This window comes from Miscanthus floridulus, chromosome 2, assembly GCF_019320115.1.
Source record: "Miscanthus floridulus cultivar M001 chromosome 2, ASM1932011v1, whole genome shotgun sequence".
Taxonomy (NCBI): domain Eukaryota; kingdom Viridiplantae; phylum Streptophyta; class Magnoliopsida; order Poales; family Poaceae; genus Miscanthus; species Miscanthus floridulus.
Genome location: NC_089581.1, coordinates 114,881,760 through 114,901,676, shown reverse-complemented (window position 1 = coordinate 114,901,676; position 19,917 = coordinate 114,881,760). Strand labels below are relative to the sequence as shown.

At 52.2% G+C, this 19,917-nt stretch overlaps 1 pseudogene; it reads right to left on the bottom strand.

Moving 5' to 3' along the window:
* Positions 1 to 1,209: 1,209 nt before the first annotated feature.
* Positions 1,210 to 19,196, bottom strand: LOC136536900 (uncharacterized; annotated as a pseudogene).
* Between the last annotated feature and the right edge of the window lie 721 nt (positions 19,197 to 19,917).

Sequence of the window (19,917 nt, the reverse complement as noted above, 5' to 3'; positions counted from 1 at the left end):
AGTGAAGCAGTGGTCGACGCAGATTGAATTCGCGCCTCCTCCGTGGTCATGGCGATGATGTCGTCGAAGCCAGTGGTCCAGGTGATCTGGCCGATGGTGAATGTGAGGCCGTTCGGCGTAGCCATGGAACCGGGGATGATGACCATCTTGTTCGTCTGGAGAGCAATACGCACACCCCCTACCTGGCGCGCCACTGTCGACGAAATATGGTCGGCAGTCTACCTAGGGGTATGCCCAAGGTAGTAGATTATCGGCAGACAGATGCGCAAGCTACAAACAAGATGGTGACGTAAGACAGACACGAGGTTTTATCCAGGTTCGGCCGCCGTGAAGACGTAATACCTACGTCCTGCATCTGATTGTATTGCTGTATGTCAATGAGAGATGTTTTTTAGAGGGGTCCCCTGCCCGCCTTATATAGTCTGGGGGACAGGGTTACAGATCTGGAAACTAATCCTAACCAGATACAATTGCCATAGATGACCGGATAAGGATTCCTATTCTAACCGACCAGGATCTTGCTTGATCTCCAAGTCTGCCTTGATTCCTTGCGCGGGACTCCGAGCAGATTGGTCGGGCCACACGTTGTCTTCTAGTGGGCCAGACCCCCTGGTCCGGGCCGGCCCAAGCCTAGCCGTAAGGGTATAGGGGTTAATACCCCCACAGGCAGTAAGACTCTACCGCTTGCACCAGGCCCGTCCTTCGTAGATTTCAATCTATAAGAGAAGCTGTAGATGATATACCCGTCCTTCGTAGATTATATCATTTTGTCATTCAAGTAAAAAATATTGCACAACAACAATAAAGTATAAAGCAACAAAAGAAGCTGCAGATCAAAATGGGCTCAAACAATCGCAGAAGAAAGAATTCATTGTTAAGGAGAAGCCTAGATGGATGAAATCATACACCCATGTAGTAATTGTATTTCCACAAAAAAAACAAATAAAAGGATAAACAAGGACTTATGTACGTGCGTTCAAGGAATGTCTAACATAGTAACATCACATGGTAATGAAGCAAAAAGAAACACAGGAATATAGAAGAGACTTGTAAATACATTTTGCAGCAAGTTTATAGTACCCTAGGTTTCCAATAGGCAAGTTGACTAAGGGATGGTACATGTTATAAATACTGTCAAAAAAATATTTCAATTAATACTTATTGGAAAGATGGCAGAAAATAAATACAAATAATTCATAATTTCACAATCTATGCTTGAGTAGCAGAAGTGAATGGGTCGGGGATGTTAGATATGAAGTATAAAGTGCAAACCATGGAAGGAGAGCTCCTTGAATTGTAGCTGAAATCAAATGTCATGCCTGAGGGTCCACGTGTAACTGCTATTGGAAGAATACTCTCAGGAGGAACAATATGGTTGCAAGTGAAGAATTTTATATCAGTTGGTGGTAAGCTTGGACACAAGCGCAGCCTAGTTTCTTCAATAGGCTGTAGGGTTACACCAGCCAGGATAACAGCATAAGCATCCCGTGTAACCTATAACAGATATAAGGAACAAAATTCATAAGTAGCTACAATACATACTTTTAGCCACTCAAAAAGGAATAATTTAGTACCTCAGAAAATATATTTTCTGCACAAAGCATCACAAATTTAAGATATGCTTCATAAGGTTGTCCACCTAGTTTTTGCTTTGCAACTATGATTCTTCCATCGTCATTGCTGTTCAGAAGGGAGCGTAGAAAGTCAACCAATGCCTGAAAGCATGCTATACTGCTTCCATCATCATGGGGCTGGATATCAAACTGATTTTGGATGCTAGTTGACTTGTTTGCATATCCACTAACCTGAAAAAGCAACAGTCAGATCACATGGGCATTGGACAACCAAATGGGTACATTTTGAAAGAAATTCACCTTGTGGATTATATTGCTTTCTTTCACAAACTGACAAAGTTTTACTATGTTTATATTATCAATGTCAAGGGAAAAACAAGAATTGGTTTATGGTCATAGAAGACATAGTGCTGGCACCATCTTGATTATTGATCAAAACACGTATGAAAGACATTGTTAAAACTGTCAAGGTCGGGATGTATCGTCAATTCGCAGCTCCCAAAACATTGTGAAATCTGTTAAAGGTATTCATCCAGGTGGGAAAGGACTGCCTTCAACTACAATCCAAAAGGAAAATGAATATCAGGAAACGCGGTCAGGAAAATGAGAAAAGGATGATTAAGTTTGTTTCCTGAACGTGAACAACACAATTTCATACTTGTAAGCAGCACATGACAGAAGAAATTCTAGAATCCCAGTTTTAGCCCAAGGAAACAGCCAATATGTCAATTTAGAAAGCATGTTCAAGTCATGTACTGACTGAATGTTGCTTTCAAAATGAAAATTCTAAACCTGAACCAGATGAAACCATATATAGAATCTTATCATGTGCCATACAACCACATTGGCAAGCTAAGCTAACCCCACCACTCAAAGACCCTCTTTGTTTAGGCCCCTTTATGCCTAAATTCCTAAATTACCTTTTTGTGCTTTGACAACGGTACTGATTGAGCATCAGGCACACAAACTATAGAGCTATATGCCATTTATGTTCTACAAAAAAAAGGTGTGGAATATATTATATATAGATGTTTATGTTCATTGAATAAAACGCAAAGCAATACAGTTGCAAACAAATACAATGATCTATGATACAGGGAAAAATACTACTCCCTCTATTTCAAATTATATGATGTTTTGGCTTTTTCTAGATATATAGTTTTTGCTATGCACTTAGATATAGTTAAAGTAATGCATCTAGAAAAGCCAAAACATCTTATAATTTGGAATGGAGGGAACCATAGTAGGGACAAGTTCCAATCTTCTTCCCTATTCGTGCCAAATCCTCGATGTCTAATGCACCTTGGTTTGACACGTCGCTCCTGAACTCTTTCTGTAGACTTCTACTTCTTAACATCGGGCAGCCACAAGATCACTTTGCTGGGCGCACCTTTCGTTTATCATCCTCAAGCTGCATATTCACGGCCATAATAACAAATTAGCACTTTAGCAGTAATCAACCAGGTTGAAAATTGTAGCAGGATGTTAGTCCTGAAATGCTAAGAAAACATAAATACGGCAATAAAGCAATAGCAGCGGTCAGGTTTTTAAAAGGGAGTTATGTCTAAATGATTTGGTCCATTTAAATGCTAAGCAAAACAAAGAAGATAAGTAACTTCCCAATTACAGAGATTCCTGAATAAACAAAGGTCAAGAAGCACTGGTAATCATTGTTAGTAGCATGGGCACCCATGTAAACAATAGTTACATTTGGCCAAACAAGTGAAAGGATAGTATGTAACAACTGTTAGGAAAGTACTTCAAAAAGGTAATAGTATTCTTCTGTAGTTCCAAGCACCTCTCATTAATCCGGTTTGCACTGCCCATCTTCAGAACATCTGTAGGCAATTGCATCACCCGTTAACTTGTCTTAGATGCAGTGGCACCTCCTAAAAGAAAATACAGCATTTTTTAATAGATCTCCTTACCCTTGTTGATACATAAGTTCTTCCTGGACCCCAAGCACACCGTCCTGATCCACCCCGTGAACTCCGTCCTCTTGAACTCCCCAACGAACTGAGAGAGCTGCGAGTGCATGCGGCTTGTGAAGTAAACCTTGGGCGTCACCTCCTCCTTGTCCTCTTCGTCATCAAGCTCCTCGCCCTCGCTACTACTGCTACCACCGCAATGTGCTCATTTTCCTACACCCCGTCTCACGACGTCTTCGCTATTGCTCTCATACTCCTGGAGTAGTGTTAGTGTTTTCGGACCACCGGCGAGTAAATTCGTATTTGCGCGTCTGGCTCGGATGGTGTGCTCAGAGGACACAAGGGTTTATACTAGTTCAGGCAGAACGTTCCTACGTCCAGTTTGCTGCTGCTCGTGTTACCGACACTTGGTTTGTAGTAGGGGCTACAAATAGGCGAGAGAGGGAAAGGATCCCAAGTCTCTGGTAAAAGGAGTGAATGGGTGCTGAGAGCTTGATCGCTGCTCAGCTGTATGCTCGTGTCGTGCTCTTGTGCTTTTATCTCATGGTTCGGTCTCATGCGGATCTGGATCCCCCTTCATGGGGTGCCCTGCTTCCCCTTTTATAGGCGAAGGGAAAGCACGGATTACAACGGAGGAAAAGGAGAAGAACGAGAGAGAGAAGGAGGCTTCCAGGATCTTCGGGTCTTTCTTCTTCTTTATGCGGGTCCCGCAGATCCTGTAGATGTCAACAGGGACGGCTCCACGTTGTGGCCTTGTTCGTCACTGGCGCCATGCGTAGGCATCATCTGCCGGTCATGGCGTTCCTTTCATCCTGGTGGACGTCGTGGTGAACTGACACGCCTGTCAGTGTTCGTACGAGGGTTAGGCAGAATAGCACCGGCACGCCCGACGCTGTTCTTGATGTGAACCCTCAAGTATGGCCCGTCATGGCCACGGGTTACATCGAGGCATGTCGGTCTCTTCCCTGGTGTCAAAGTTTTCACCCAGGCCCATACACTTGGATCTGGAGTGGTTGGCGGCGGTATGGGTCCCCGTTGGGCGAGACGGAGCCCACGGCCTTGGGGTCGGGTGAGACGAAGTACGAACCCAAGGGGTTAGGTGAGATGGAGCCCATGGCCTTGGGGTCAGACAAGACGGAGCTCTCACCGAAGGGATCGGGCGAGACGTAGCGCGAACCCAAGGGGTCGGGCGAGACAGAGCCCGCGGCCTTGGGGTCGGGCAAGACGGAGCTCTCACCTAAGGGCTCGGGCGAGACGGAACATGAACCCAAGGGGTCAGGCGAGACAGAGCCCGCGGCCTTGAGGTCGGGCGAGATGGACCCTGCGGCCTTAGGCGAGGCCCCCACGGCCTCGAGGTCGGGTGAGACAAAAACCGCATCCTTGGGGTCGGGCGAGACGGAGCCCATACCCAAGGGGTCAGGCGAGACAGAGCACAAACCCAAGGGGTTGAGCGAGACCTTTTAATACACGAGGTGTAGAATAACAATACCCCTAGAGCACAAACCCAAGGGGTATCGATAGTAATAATGATACCCCCAGACTACGAATGGCCACGTAATAACGAGACCAGATCGAGCCCCCAGACTGCGAATGGCCACGTAATAACGATACCCGACAGTAGCCCCTGAGCCGGCGGTGGAGTAGAATACTCCTTTGGAGGCTTTTCGGATAGGAGGACTCTGAGGGCCTTGTCCTTCTTTTTGTAGCCCATGGCATGTCCTGGTAGGACAACAGTTCCCTCTTGTTGCGGTCGGTCTCCTTGGGGGCATGCAACCATAAGATTCAGGAGGTCGGAAAGATTTTTCCTTGATTTCGGTCCCCTAGGATCCGATCGGTCCGTCGTCGTACTGCGATCGTGCATTTGGTCTTCTTGCGAGTCCAACTTTCCTTGAGCCCCCGCGCGCAGCAAGGGTTCGGTCGAGGGTCAGCTCATCTTTGTGATCATCGTTCCTCAAGCGTTTTTTTCGATAAAACGGAGGGGCTGAGCCATACCACTTTTTTCCTCAATGGACGAAACATGGTGCTTGGTGAGCTATTAATGGGATAGTCTGAGTGGGGCCCTGGCTTCCCGTTCATGGGGGTCCGGCATGGGTCAGCTGGTGACTAACTCTAGATTCTTAGTGGCCAATCCATATAGTTCACGGGTCCGTTTGACCAGTCCCAAGGGCTCATCGCCTTTCTTCAAGGAAAAACCATGGACTAGGAACCGACCAAGACTCGAACGTGGGCTAGGACACTCGTGATGCTCATGTGCCTAGGTACTAGCCATTAATGGGCCCATCCCTTTCCACCCCTCACTCTAAGGGTGCCTCGGAGCAGTTGTGAACCCATCAAAGGGCCAGCCTTCGAACTCCTGGACCTTAAAATGGGTCGTAGGAGCATTTTTAGCTCTGTATCCCTCCTTACCTACGATGATTATTGGCCCATTGATCGGGCGAACCGTCATCCAGCATGTCCTTTGAGGGCACGGACAGAGATTGTGTGCGCATGATCTTAGGAGGGAGGTGACGTGACATGGCACAGTGGGCGTGTGAATCTAGGTGGATGGTTTGCCTTCTTGCCCTGCTTCGCCTTATAAATAGCGGCCTCCCCCTTCATGTTTTTGCACACCAAAACCGTAGCCTTACCTTCTCTATTTCTCCACCATCACCGTTTGGATCTGTCGTGTTTTCTAGTTCACCGCCACCTTTGCTTCTCCGTAGCCACCTCCATCCTCCATGGATTCGTGGCATCACTCCAACGTTACCTATGCGTGCATGGAGGGCCTAATCAAGCATGGTATTCTCCGTGGGAGGACCAATATGATAGAGTGGCTTGTGCCTGGCCACAAGGAGGTGTTGGCGCCGCCCGATAGCTACGTCGTCTCCTTCACGCTCTTCCACGAGCGCGGACTCATGGTTCCACCTCACCCGTTCTTCTGGGGTCTATTGCACCATTATCAGATCAAGCTGCAGCACTTGAACCCCAATGGGATTCAGCAGATTGTGGCCTTCATCATGATGTGTGAGGGGTACCTGGGGATCGAGCCCCACTTTGAGCTCTAGAGATATTTCTTCTCCATCTCCTTGATGAAGAAGAAGGAGAGAGGTTGGGAGACCCCGGTGTTGATGGGATGCATAGGCATCCACCTCCAGGGGCAGCGGGTGGCCAAGTACATGCCCTGCCAGCTTTCTAGATCCAACAAGGGGTGGCACTCACATTGGTTCTACCTGAAGGACGACCTTGCCGCACCCTTTCCTGTCTTCTCTAGGCGTCTGATCGAGGAGGTTCTACCATCATGGTTGTGGGGGGCACCTATCAAGGAGAAGAAGAGGATGTGCGATCTCCTTGAGGCCATTTTGTTCCTAAAGACCCACAGCCTCTGTGAGGCTAGCGTCATCGTTGGGTATCACACGAGGAGGGTGGCGCCCTTGATGGCACGCGTCCTCCCGCTATACGGGATGATGCCCGACGCGCCGCTCGTTGGGACGATGCTCGCCCAGGGGCTGCTCCATGACACTGAGGTTGCGCAGCGCATCAAGGAGGCCACGGGGGAGGCCGACGCCATGTTCCCAACCCTGGGGCATCCTATGATGTGGCCAGACACGGGCTTCATTGAGCAACCAATGGGGTTAGTCTTCTGGGACTCCGTCATGCCGCTGCCAAAGCACGCAGCCGTGAGGGCGGTGAACCATGCCATGGATGAACAATGGAAGAAGAAGAAGAAGGGCAACGAGGAGAAGAAACGGTGGTCAAAGCAGTGAGCAAAGCTGCAGCGAGGGAAGCAGCATCAAGGCTCATCAGAAGAAGAGGAGGAAGAAGAAGAAGAGGAAGATGACGGTTCCATGTCGCATATCCCGTGGGATGATCGGGCCACCAGGGATGAGGACCCACCTTTGCCGCAAGCGGGGCCCTTCCCATGGCATGTCGCAAGGCAGGAGGGGGAGGGCGCACCCCCGGAGCCAGCAGAAATGAACCGCCCTGCCACGTTTGAACCTTCAACGGTGGCCTTGAAACTAGTAGAGCCAGGTCGCCTCGCCTTGTCCGAGCCTTCAATGGCGGCCCCAAAGCCTGTGGAAATAGGTCGTCCTGCTCCGTTCGAGCCCTCGGCGGCACCTCTAGAGTCGACGGGGGTGGCCGTGTTGATTCGTCTGAGCCCTTCGAGCCAAGGGAGGGCTCAAAGGGGCAACGTGCCAATGAGGAGCAGCCGGGGTTGGGCAAGCCGGCCCCAAAACTTCCTCATATGATGGCGTCAAGGTGAGTTAGGAGTTCCTTCATCCTTTTGTCTTAATGGACTTTTGCCACAATCTGACCACCATGTCCCTTGTAGCGTCGGAGGGTGTGGGACTCTCCTGCGGCATGCTCTAAAGAAGATTCTCCTCTAGCAAATGCGCCAGGAGCTAGCTGGTGCCATGCTGGTGGTGAGCATGAGTGGCGTCGAGGCGGCCACGACATCGACCGAGGAGGCGTAGTCGGTGGCTATGTCCATGGGAGAGCGGGCGGAGGAGGGCACGTTCGATGGCTATGTCCCATGGCTAGTGTGGCATGGCCAATCGTGTCCTCGGCGTCATAGGTAGAGGAGGTATGACCGGAGCCACCGTCCATGCAGGTGGTCGTGTCTATAGTGGGGCGGACGAAAGGGGGTGCACCTGAGGCATCCTTCATGGATGTGGCGATGGGGCAGGCCTCCATGTTCGCATCACCCATCCCCTCTATCACTAGAGGAGCCACTCTAGAGGAGCTACCACCTCTAGAGAGGTCGGTGCCGCTTGAGGTCGGCATGGGGATGTCCCGGTCTCTGGTTCAGGTGGCTACCCTCAATGAAGTGGCAGAGGAGAGGGAATGGAGGAGCGTCCACATGGAGGTTGGGGACACGGTTCATGCCCTGACCACCATGCTGAGCTCGATGCACAACATTGTCACCCTGGTCGGCCAGGTAAGATATGACCATGCTTCCAACCCTTATGTTCTCCTTCTGTGCCTCTAAGTCTTGTCTTCTTCATAGGTCCTTATGGCCTACAGCCAAGAGAAGTCCTAGCTCCTTGCTGAGGAGACACGGCAGAGTGAGGGGCTAGCCGCACAGCTCACTGTTGCCCATCAGTAGGTGGCTAAGCTTGCCCCTACCACTCGAGAGGTGGCTGACCTCTGAGTCAGGGAGAAGGACGCTCACAATGATGCCCACGAGGCCGAGGAGAAGCTCGCAGCCCTGGCTGAGAGGGCGTGCATGGACGCCATGGAGGCCGAATAGCTATGGAAGGAGCGGGATGATTTGCTACAGGCCATAGAGGAGCTCCGCGTAGGGACTAAGCTAGCTCGCTAGGAGCGCGCCGACGCTCTATAGCAGGTCAGCCACCTTTTGAAGGAGCTCCGAAGGGAGAGGGACTTGAAGGTTATAGCCAAGGACGTGTCCGCTGGGCTCACCGTGGAGGTTGGGCAGCGCCAAGACGAGGTCCGATGCCTAGAGGCCAAGGTGACCCAGCAGCACGATGAGGTGAGCAGACTTTGGGCGGATGTGAATGGTAAGTCTCTAGTTTCTCTTGTTGTCCTTTCTCCCTAGAATCCATGGTGAGCCTTCTAACACAGTCGGTACATTACTTGGGTAGGTCTCAATGATAAGCTTGGGGAAGAGGTGGTGAAGAGCCGTAGCCTAGAGAAGGAGCTCAGTGAGGTGAAGGACACCTTCTAGAAGGAGAGCGACAAACATGATAGCCTGTGTGTTGCGGTCCCGCTGGTCTATGATGAGCTTGAGCTGGCCATGGAGCAGGAGACAAGCTCCTTCATGGTTCACGCCACCCAGATTATGGACTGGGCACGTGATATGGCGAGGGATGCGCTTCGCTTTGGCGTTCATTGATCATTCATGATCACCCGTTCCCATTATGAGAACATCGATCTAGCGATGATGAGCCAAGGCTTCGTGCCCATCTATACCAACGCCAAGCTAGATGTCATTGAGGAGGAGGTGGCCCCTGGCACATGACCTTTCTGCCAAGATACAAGATGAAATCATCCCCCCTAGGGGTTAGTTTAGTCAGATAGGTCAGGTGGTGTATCTATAATAAGCGAACAAGTTCCATTCCTTTTGTTTTGTTTGAACAAGTCTGTTCTTTTGTTTTGGTTGAACAAGTTTGTTCTTTTGTTTCAGTTGAACAGATTTGTTCTTTCTCCCTTTTTATGTGTAAAAAGGGGTTAAAGCGCTCTGACCCTTCCTTTTGTTAAGACTGTAGAGCTTGAGGTGTGGGCGAGAAAACTCTGGTCACGCTAGTAAGCAAGGGTGCCATAGCCGCTGGGGCTTAGGTTTCTTGTAGTCCGACCAGTTTTACTCGGCGTTCGTTTCCACATCCTTTGCCTCTAGGTTTTTAATGTGAGAAAGGGTTGGGCACGACGACTATTTTAGAAAGGGTATATATATATGCCCTTATCCGCCCCCGAGTGAGACTCGACCCCCTGCCGTTGTCGGGGTTGGGTTTTACTAAAGATCGAGGAGACAATAGAGAAACTAGTAGGAGAAGTGTCTCTTGTTTTAGAAACATTATTCTTAGTTTTTGTATGTACCCCCTCCCTAGGATCTGAGCCATCGTTCTGCGACCATGCATTTGGTCTCCTTGTGAGTCCAACTTTTCTTGAGCCCCTACGCGCAGTGGGGGTCCGGTCGAGGGTCGGCTCGTCTTTGTGATCGTCACCCCATTCGTGGTTTCCGCAACTGGAGGGCTTGAGCTAATGTCACTTGCCTTGATGGCTCAAGTGTCGCACTTGGTGAGCTCACTAACAGGTATGTTCGAGTGGAATCTGGGTCCGGCATTCATAACGGGGTCGGTATAGCCCTCATGTGGCATTCTACTACTCCTTAACCCGCCTCCCGATAGATGCTTGAGTGGTTCTAGAGACTGACTCAGGTGGCCCACTGGCCTCCTCTTGATGGAGATTCTGTGGGCACGGCTCAAGGTTAGGATCAAACGAGAAGGTTGAGATGACCCTATCCGGTTCTAAGCGGGTTGGGCAAAGGCCGCTGGGGCTAATCTGTGTTTTCTCCCTAGCTCTGTTTGACGCGAGGCGGCCTCAAGCCCTTCGCGGGTCGACCTTCGTACCCGATCAGTTGTCGCTCATGTTGAAGGAGACGACTGTCACTTCGTGTCATGACACGAAACGTTGTGATGCAATAATTGCATATGCGATACTTGGATGTATGAGAATGGATGAATGAATGCTCATGCACTGGAAAAGTAAAGTGGGGGTTGGTAAAGTTACCTTGATGGTTCAAGTGACAGGTTCAGGGAGCTCTTACCGGATATGTTTGAGTGGAATTTGGGTCCGTCGTTCGTGATAGAGTCGGCATAACCCACATGGGGCATCCTATGCTCCATACCCATCTCTCAGCAGTGGCCCGAGCCATCTGATCGACCTGGGTGACCTACTAGCATAGGACTTACCTCGATGGCTCAAGTGATGGGTTCGGGGAGCTCTTACCAGATATGTCCAAATGGAATCTGGGTTCGTCGTTCCTGACGGAGTCAGCATAACCCGCATGGGGCATTCTACTGCTCCTTACCCATCTCTCGGTAGCAGCCCGAGCCATCCGATCAACTTGGGTGACCCCCTGGCATAGGACTTACCTACAGAGATAGAGGATGAGATCATCCCCCAAGAAATTAGTTAGGCAGATAAGCTAGGTGGCGAACTCATAATAAGTGGACAAGTTCTTAAATTTTGTTATGGCCAAATAGATTTTTAGCCCTTCTCCCCTTTTTGTATAAAGAGGTTAATGCGTTCCAACCCTTTCCATTGTTAAGGCTATAAAGCTTAGGGTGCGGGTGAACAAACTTTGATCACGCTGGTGAGCAAAAATGCTGTAGCTGCTGGGGCATAGGTTTCTTGCAGTCCGACCAGTTTTACTTTGCGTTCGTTTCCACAGCCCCTGCTTCTAGGTTTTAACATGAGAAAGGGTCGAGCATAGAGGATGTCTACCAGATAGATATGCTCTTATCAACCCTTGAGTGAGGCCCGACCCCCTGCCGTTGTTGGGGTCGGGTGTCACTAAAGATCGAGGAGTTGATAGCGAAACTGATAACAGAAAGCGTGTGTAAATTAAGGGTAAAAGCGATATAGCTGTTTGATGTTCTATGCATTGACGAAGACTTCACTGCCGATGGTCTTGAGCTTGTAGGTGCCTGGTTGGAGCACCTCTGTGATGACGTACGGTCCCTCCCATGGCGGAGAGAGCTTGTGGTGGTTCTTGTTCCTCTGGACGAGGCAGAGTACCAGGTCCCCGACGTTGAAGGCCTGACCCCACACTCGACGGCTATGGTACCGGTGGAATGCTTGCTGGTACTAGGCTGAGCGGATGAGGGCAATGTTGCATGCTTCATCTAGCTGGTCCATGGCATCCTCGAGGGATGCCTCGGCTCCTTGTTCATCATACGCCTAGACCCTTGGCGCTCCATAGTCGAGGTCGGTCAGGAGGACAGCCTCAAAACCATAGACCATGAATAATGGTGTGTAGCTGGTGGCCCGGTTGGGGTCATCCTCAGGCTCTAGAGCACCATGGGAAGCTCTACGACCCATCACTTGCCAAACTTGTTCAACTGGTTGAAGATCCTAGGTTTGAGGCCTTATAGGACCATGCCATTCACGTGCTTGACCTACCCGTTCGTGCGGGGGTGCACCACGGCGACCCAATCGATGCAGATGTGGTATTTGTCTCAGAATAGGAGGAACTTCTTTCTGGTGAACTGCATGTCATTGTCCATGATAATGGAGTTCGGGACTCCAAAGTGATGGACGATGTCAAGGAAGAACAACATGGCTTGTTCGAACTTGATCGTGGAGATCGGTCGAGCCTCTATCCACTTTATAAACTTGTCTATGATGACAAGCAAGTGCGTATAGCCCCCGGACGCCCTCTTGAGAGGTTCGACCAGATCGAGCCCCCAGACTACGAATGGCCATGTAGTATTGACACCCTTCATAGGTGCGCACAATCTGTTCAGCATTGGCTACTATGGTCGGCCAGTAGAAGCCTTGTCAAAATACATTTCCAACCAGGGTCTTAGGCACGGCATGGTGCCCATAGACCCCACCATGGATATCACACAGCAACTACTTCCCTTGTTCGATGGGGATGCAGCGCTGCAGGATCCTAGTGTGGCTTCACCTATAGAGCTCACCCTCAATAAGGACAAAGGACTTAGCACGATGTGCAAGCCATTGAGCCTCTATTTTGTCCATCAGTAGCACCTCACGGAGGAGGTAGTTGAGGTAAGGCATCCTCCAGTTGGTCAGAGGGTCAGGCTCTATCGCTGGATCCTCCTCAAGCTCCATGACTTTGGGGTCGGATGGAGCCACCAGCTGGTTAGCCCTCGAGCCTAGGGCAGGTAGCACGTCACCGATCTATTCTGGCTCCTCATAGTAGACCAAGGGCTTGTACTGATCATTGGTGAAGATGCCCATTGGCACCGGCTCTCATCCGGACACTATTTTTGCCAACACGTCGGTCGCCTCATTGAGATGCCTCAGGATGTGATTGAGCTTGAGACCGTCGAACTTGTCCTCTAGCTGGTAGACTTCTTGGCTATGTGTAGCCATCTTGGTGTTGTGGTAGCTTGATTCCTTCATGACTTAGTCGATGACGAGCTGGGAGTCATCCTAGACGTCGAGCCGTCGGATACCCAACTTGATGGCGATGCATAGGCCATTGATGAGCGCCTCATACTTGGCCACATTGTTGGAGGGGAAATGGATGTGAACCATATACCTCATGCGTACCTCAAGGGGTGAAACAAAGACCAGCCCTGCACCGATGCCTTTCTTCATCAGTGATCCATCGAAGTACATCGTCCATTACTCTTGGTCGACGATTGCTGGAGGCATTTGAACCTCCGTCCATTCTACAACAAAATCAGCCAGCACCTGGGACTTGATGGCTGTCTGAGGGGCATATGAAATGCCTTGACACATCATCTCAAGTGCCCACTTCGCGATTCTTCCTGTGGCATCCCAGTTTTGGATGACCTCACAAGAGGGAAGGACGTCACAACTGTTACTGGATGTGACTCGAAGTAGTGACGCAACTTCCTCTTGGTGATAAGGATGGTGTACAGGAGTTTCTGGATTTGGGGGTAGCAAGTCTTAGAATTGGATAAGACCTTGCTAATGAAGTACACGGGACACTGTACTTTGAGGGCGTCTTCCTCTTCTTTTTGCTCTACCACTACGGTGACGCTGACCACTTGCGTGGTGGCCATGATGTAGAGCAGAAGTGGTTCCCCATCAGTCAGAGGGACCAAGATCAGGGCCTTCATCAGGAGCTACTTGACCATGTCAAGTGCCTCCTGGGCCTCGGGTGTCCATTCAAAATGGTCGGACTTCTTCAGAAGCTGATAGAAGGGGAGACCTTGTTCGCCGAGGCATGAGACAAAGTGGCTAAGCACTGCGAGGCACCCTATAACTCGTTGTACCCCCTTTATGTTCTGAATTGGGCCCATCCTTGTGATGGCCAAGGTCTTCTCCGGGTTGGCTTCGATGCCACACTTGGAGATGACAAAACCCAGCAGCATACCCCTTGGGACCCCAAAAATGCACTTCTCCGGGTTGAGCTTAATGCCATTTGCTTGGAGTTTCATGAAGGTCTGCTCTAGGTCGGCTACAACTTGGTCAGCCCATTTGGACTTGACCATGATGTCATCTACGTAGGCCTCAATGGTCCACCCAATGAGATCCCTAAAACACTTGAGCATGCAGTGTTAGTACATAGCCCCTGTGTTTTTCAGACCAAATGGCATTGTGACATAGTAGAATGATCCAAATGGGGTGATGAAAGATGTCGTGAGTTGATCGAACTCTTTCACCATGATTTGATGGTACCCAGAGTATGTGTCAAGGAAGCAAAGGGTTTCACACCTTGAGGTTGAATCGACTACTTGGTCTATGCGTGGCAAAGGAAACGGACCCTTTGGACACGCTTTGTTGAGACCTGTGTAGTCAACACACATTCACCATTTCCCACTCTTTTTCATACAAGAACGGGATTGGCTAACCATTTGGGGTGGTAAACTTCCTTGATGAACCCGGCCGCCAATAGCTTCACAATCTTCTCGCTAATGGCCCTGTGTTTCTCCTCGTCGAAGCAACGTAGGCGCTGCTTCACTGGCTTGGAGCCTAGCCTAATCTTCAAGGCGTGCTCGGTGACTTCTCTTAGTATGCCTAGCATGTCCGAGGGTCTCTATGCAAAGATGTCTCTATTGGCGTAGAGGAAGTTGACGAGCGCGCTTTCCTATTTGGAGGAAAGCGTGGTGCCAATGTGCACCACTTTGCCCTTGGAGCCGCTAGGGTCTATGAGGACCTCCTTGGCGCCCTCTACAGGCTCAAAGGACCCGATCGACCGCTTGGGGTTGGGCGGTTCTTCAACAACTTCCTCCCTGATGGCCACAAGCTCTTTGGAGGCGATAATTGCCGCGGCGTGTTCGCAGCACTCGACCTCGCACTTGAAGGCACGCTGGAAGGAGGTGTCGATGGTGATGACCCCACATGGACCTAGCACCTTCAACTTCATATAGGTGTAGTTGGGGATGGCCATGAACTTCGCATAGCATGGGATGTCCTAGGATGGTGTGGTAGGTTTCGTGGAACCTGACCACCTTGAAGGTAAGGGTCTCCGTCCTATAATTGGTTGGATTCCTAAAGGTGATGGGCAGATTGATCTAGCCAAGTGGCACGGCCTGCTTTCCTAGCATGATGCCATGGAAAGGCGCCCTGGTTGGCTAGATGCGCGCTCGGTCGATGCCCATGGTGTTGAGCGTTTCAGCATACATGATGTTGAGGCCACTGCTCCATCCATCAGCACCTTAGTGAGCCACTTTGTGCTGATGATCGGGTCGACCACTAGCAGATATCTTCTCGGCTGTGGGACACTTTTTGGGTGGTCGGTCTGATCAAAGGTTATGACAGACTCTAACCATCGAAGGAAGGTAGGCGTGGTCGGCTCGGCCGTATAGACCTTGTGGCTCACAAGCTTCTGGCAGCGCTTGGAGTCGTAGGCCGCTGACCCTTCGAAGATCATGAGGCAGCCATCTAGCGCTAGAAATCCACCATCCTTCCCCTTGGCGTCGTCTGTGCCTGGCTTGGGCTCCTTCCTATGCTCCCCATTGTTGGAGCCTCTAGACAAGAACCGCTTCATGAGGATGCAGTCCTTGTATAGGTGCTTGATAGGGAAAGCATGGTTCATGCATGGCCCTTCGAGTAGCTTGTCGAAGTGGTCTAGGGTACCCTCGGTGGGCTTCTAACCCCTATTGTGGTCAGTAGTGGCCACGAGCGGGCCCTCATGCCACTGCTTGTTCTTCTTCTTGTTGGGGCGGTTGGAGGCGCCTTCGTCGGTGTCCTTGTCCTGCTTTGCCTTGCCTTTGAGGCGGTCCAAAATTGCCCTGACTGCCTCCTCACCTGAGGCATGACTGGTGGCGACGTCAAGGAGCTCCTTGGTGGTTCATGGGCCCTTATGTCCTAGCTTGTGAACCAGGGACTCACAGGTGGTCCCAAACAAGAAAGCTCCACTGACGTTAGCGTCGGTGACATTGGGCAGCTCGTTGCACTACCGAGAGAAGCATCGAATATACCCACGATGAGTTTCCCCAGACTTCTATTGGTAGTTTTTGAGATCCCATGGGTTCCCAGGACGCGTGTATGTGCCCTGGAAGTTTCCCACGAAGATCTCTTTTAGGTCCGCCCAACTTTGGATTCTGTTGGGCGGAAGGTGTTCTAGCCACATTCGCACCGAATTGGCCAGGAACAATGGAAGGTTGTGGATAATGAAATCATCATTATCCACTCCACCAGCTTGGCAAGCAAGCCGATAATCCTCAAGCCATAGTCCGGGGTTCATTTTCCTAGAGTATTTCAGGATGTTGGTCGGTGGTTAGTACTATGGTGGGAAGACGGCATTGAGGATGTGGTACCATGGTGGGAAGACTGGTGGCAAGTCGAGGCTGTCGTAGCATTCACCACGATGAGAGTGGTAGCCATGGCTAGCCTCCTCCCTCACATCACCGTGGGTATGCCTATAGGCATTAAGGGTGTCGTGTGCGTCACGGTGGAGGCCAAGACACTCATGCACTAAGACCGCGATGCACGGCCTGCTGCCTTGCTGTGCCTGGTGGACTAACACATCCCTATTAGGTTGCTCTAAGGGCGCACGCTGGCTGGAGTTAAGCTCGCATTGTCGAGAAAGCGAGCTCTCGACCTATTGTGCCACCGCATGCTAGAGTAGTGTGCGAATCTCATGATGGGCCCAACGATCCTCGGGTGTCGCAGACCCCGAAAGCCCTTGGAGCACGGCCACCATAGCAGTGATGCTCTGGCTTGCCCAGGTGAAGTGCGGGAGGGCTTCATCATCCTCGATGATCCTCTGGTTCATGTTGCTGGCCACAGCGCGCGCACGCCCACCATCTCCATGGTGCTCGATCTCTCACTCGAGCTCCGCGCATTCCTGCTCGAGCTAGAGTCATGCTTCCTTGAGCTCTTGGTGCTAGATCTTCAGCTGCTCTACTCGTAGGCGAGGTGGGGCCCCTGCATCCCCCTCGACCTCATCGTCGAAGCCATTCGTTGGGGTAGCCTCTCCCTTGTGGATGCTTTCGACGTATCCCTCGAGGGTACCTACCATGAAACATTCATGAGAGGGGTGGTGACTGCCCTTGCTAGAGTTAGACTTGGAGGGCGACTCCGATTCTCCTACGAGGAGGTCGTTGAAAGATTCCACGACATATTCGGTCATCCCCATGAACTCATCATTTGTAGGGGATGGGGCGTGCGCTGCACCACAAGGTGGCCAATGGTCTCTACGGTGTTCCGCAGACCGAACGAGAGCGCTGTCGGGGTGCTCCGAATAAGGTATTCTGAGGAGAGCGGCTCTCCTCCAGCAAGCTGGGTCATGACGTTGGCGAATAAGAAGGTGAGGCGGCCTAGGTCCTCTCAGGACGATCGGGGTCCCAGGAAGGCGCCGAGCTGGCGCTCTAACCTCTCACAATCGAAGCCGAGTAGCTGGTCGCTCCTAGGGGCACGGGCCTCTGACACGTGTAGCTGCAGCTCCTCAAGCGCCTCGGCGATCGCGTCGAGGTCGGCGGAGCAGAGAGGTTGGATGGCGATGGGAGCCTACACCAACTCTCCCTCCACCGTGACGATGAAGTCTAGGTTCCCAAAGCGCACGTGCACACCTATGACCTAGCTGACGCCGTGACTAGCCATCCGAGGCCTGATGTGGACATCGAGACGCGCAAAAAACCCATACCTAGCACGCCAACTGTCGTTGTTTTTGGACCACCGACGAGTAAATTTGTATTTGCGCGTCTGGCTTGGATGGTGTGCTCGGAGGACACAAGGGTTTATACTGGTTCGAGCGGAACGTCCCTACATCTAGTTTGCTGCTGCTCATGTTACCGATAGTTGGTTTGCAGTAGGGGTTAGGCAGAACAGCACTGGCATGTCATGGTGAACTGATGCACCTATCAGTGTTTGTATGAGGGTTAGGCAGAACAACACTAGCACGCCCGACACTGTTCTTGATGTGAACCCTCAGATATGGCCCATCATGGCCATGGGTTACATCGAGGCATGCCAGTCTCTTCTCTGGTATCAGAGTTTTGACGCAGGCCCATATGTTTGGACCTAAAGTGGTTGGCGACGGTATGGGTCCCCGTTGGGCGAGATGGAGCCCACGGCCTTGAGGTTGGGCAAGACAGAGCATTAACCCGTGGGGTCAGGTGAGATGGAGCCCACGGCCTTGAGGTCGAGCGAGATGGAGCTCTCACCCGAGGTGTCGGGCAAGACAGATCACGAACCCAAGGGGTCAGGTCAGATGGAGCCTGTGGCCTTAGGGTCGGGCGAGACGGAGCTCTCACCCCAGGGATCAGGCGAGACGGAGCCCAAACCTAAGGGGTTAGGAGAGATGGAGCCCGTGGCCTTGGGGTCAGGTGAGATGGACCCTACAGCCTTAGGCGAGACCCCCGTGGCCTTGAGGTTGGGTGAGACAGAAATCGCGTCCTTAGGGTCAGGCAAGACGAAGCCCATACCTAAGGGGTCAGGCGAGACGGAGCACAAACCCAAGGGGTCAGGCGAGACCTTTTAATACATCTTGCTCCATCTAAGGAAGTCAGTGTGGGCGCTAACTTCCTTGCTTTGGGTATCCCTAATATTGATACCCGACAAGTAGGAACTCCCGCTCGTCATCGTCGTCGTCTTCCTCCCCAAATCCGTCTGGTTTCCGTGAAACCACCGGTTTACTCAACGCGGGAGGATTCGCCTTCTTCTTCGTGCTCTCTCTAACCAGCGGCAGCGGTGTGAAATCCCACAACCAGTCGGGCTTGTCGTCGTCACCCTGGGGCCAACGGCGCCGTTGGGGAGGGCCGGTGCTATGGTGGCAGCGTTGCGGTGGTCGAGGAGCCACTGCAGTGCGCTGCAGATGATGCTAAGAGTCTTGCCAGTGCCTGCGGTGGGCATCGAAAAGGGTGAGAGACCAGTAGATCATTAACGTTGCGAGTATGGTGGCGGAAGGGAGGAGGGAGGATATAGTGGTCGGCGACTGACCGGTAGGGCTCTCGAGGAGGGTGAGGGCACCGGGGCCAGAGGAGAGAGCGGCGTAGAGGAACGACATGAACTCCGACTGGATTGGGTACGGAGCGAAGGGGAACGCCGGGAAGTCTTTCTGCGGCGGCGGCAGCGGTGGCATTGGCATTTTTCGGCAAGCGCCCGGCGGGAGACTGCCGGTACATTGGGGTTTTCCCGCGTGGCCCGACCAATGTTGTAGTGTCCTCCGTCGGCCTGCTCCCTGAGCCCACACGCGCTCGCCCTCTTGGGCCGGCCCAGTAGCGACGCAGCCACAGCCCACACCACCTCTCCCCTGCGCGCAGCCACTGACCAGTGGAGCCCGCGTGTTAGCGCCACCGACATGTGGGGCCCACCTGTCAGCAACTGGCGCCGTCTAGGTCGTCCCCAACTTCCAGCCACCGCGCCCTCCGCCATTGCCGGCCACTCCGCGCGACCAAGCCTCCATCCGCGCCCCTCCCGCATCCTCCGCGCCCCGCGGAGCAAGCCTGCGCCCGCATCCACCGACCACCATCTGCCAGCCGTAGGCGCACTCGCTCGATCCGTTCCCCTCGCGCACGTCAAAGACCGAGCGGACGCCATTGACGAGCTCGCGACACCCTCCCCTCGTCTGCCCTATTTAAGCAGGCCTGTGGCCTCGCGCAATCGCTCCGCCAGCCCACGCCCCTTCGCGCGCCCTGCAGGCTCGCGCATTGCTCCTACAAACAGCCACGGCTGCTGTGCCGCGCGGCCAGCCCGGCCCCGTTGCAGCCCCCCGTGCGTGGGGCCCCACGCCGCCACAGCCTGGCGCGCCGCGCCGTCCGGCCGGCCGGCTGGCCGAGCCCCGGCCAGGCCCTTCCTCCCACATGAGT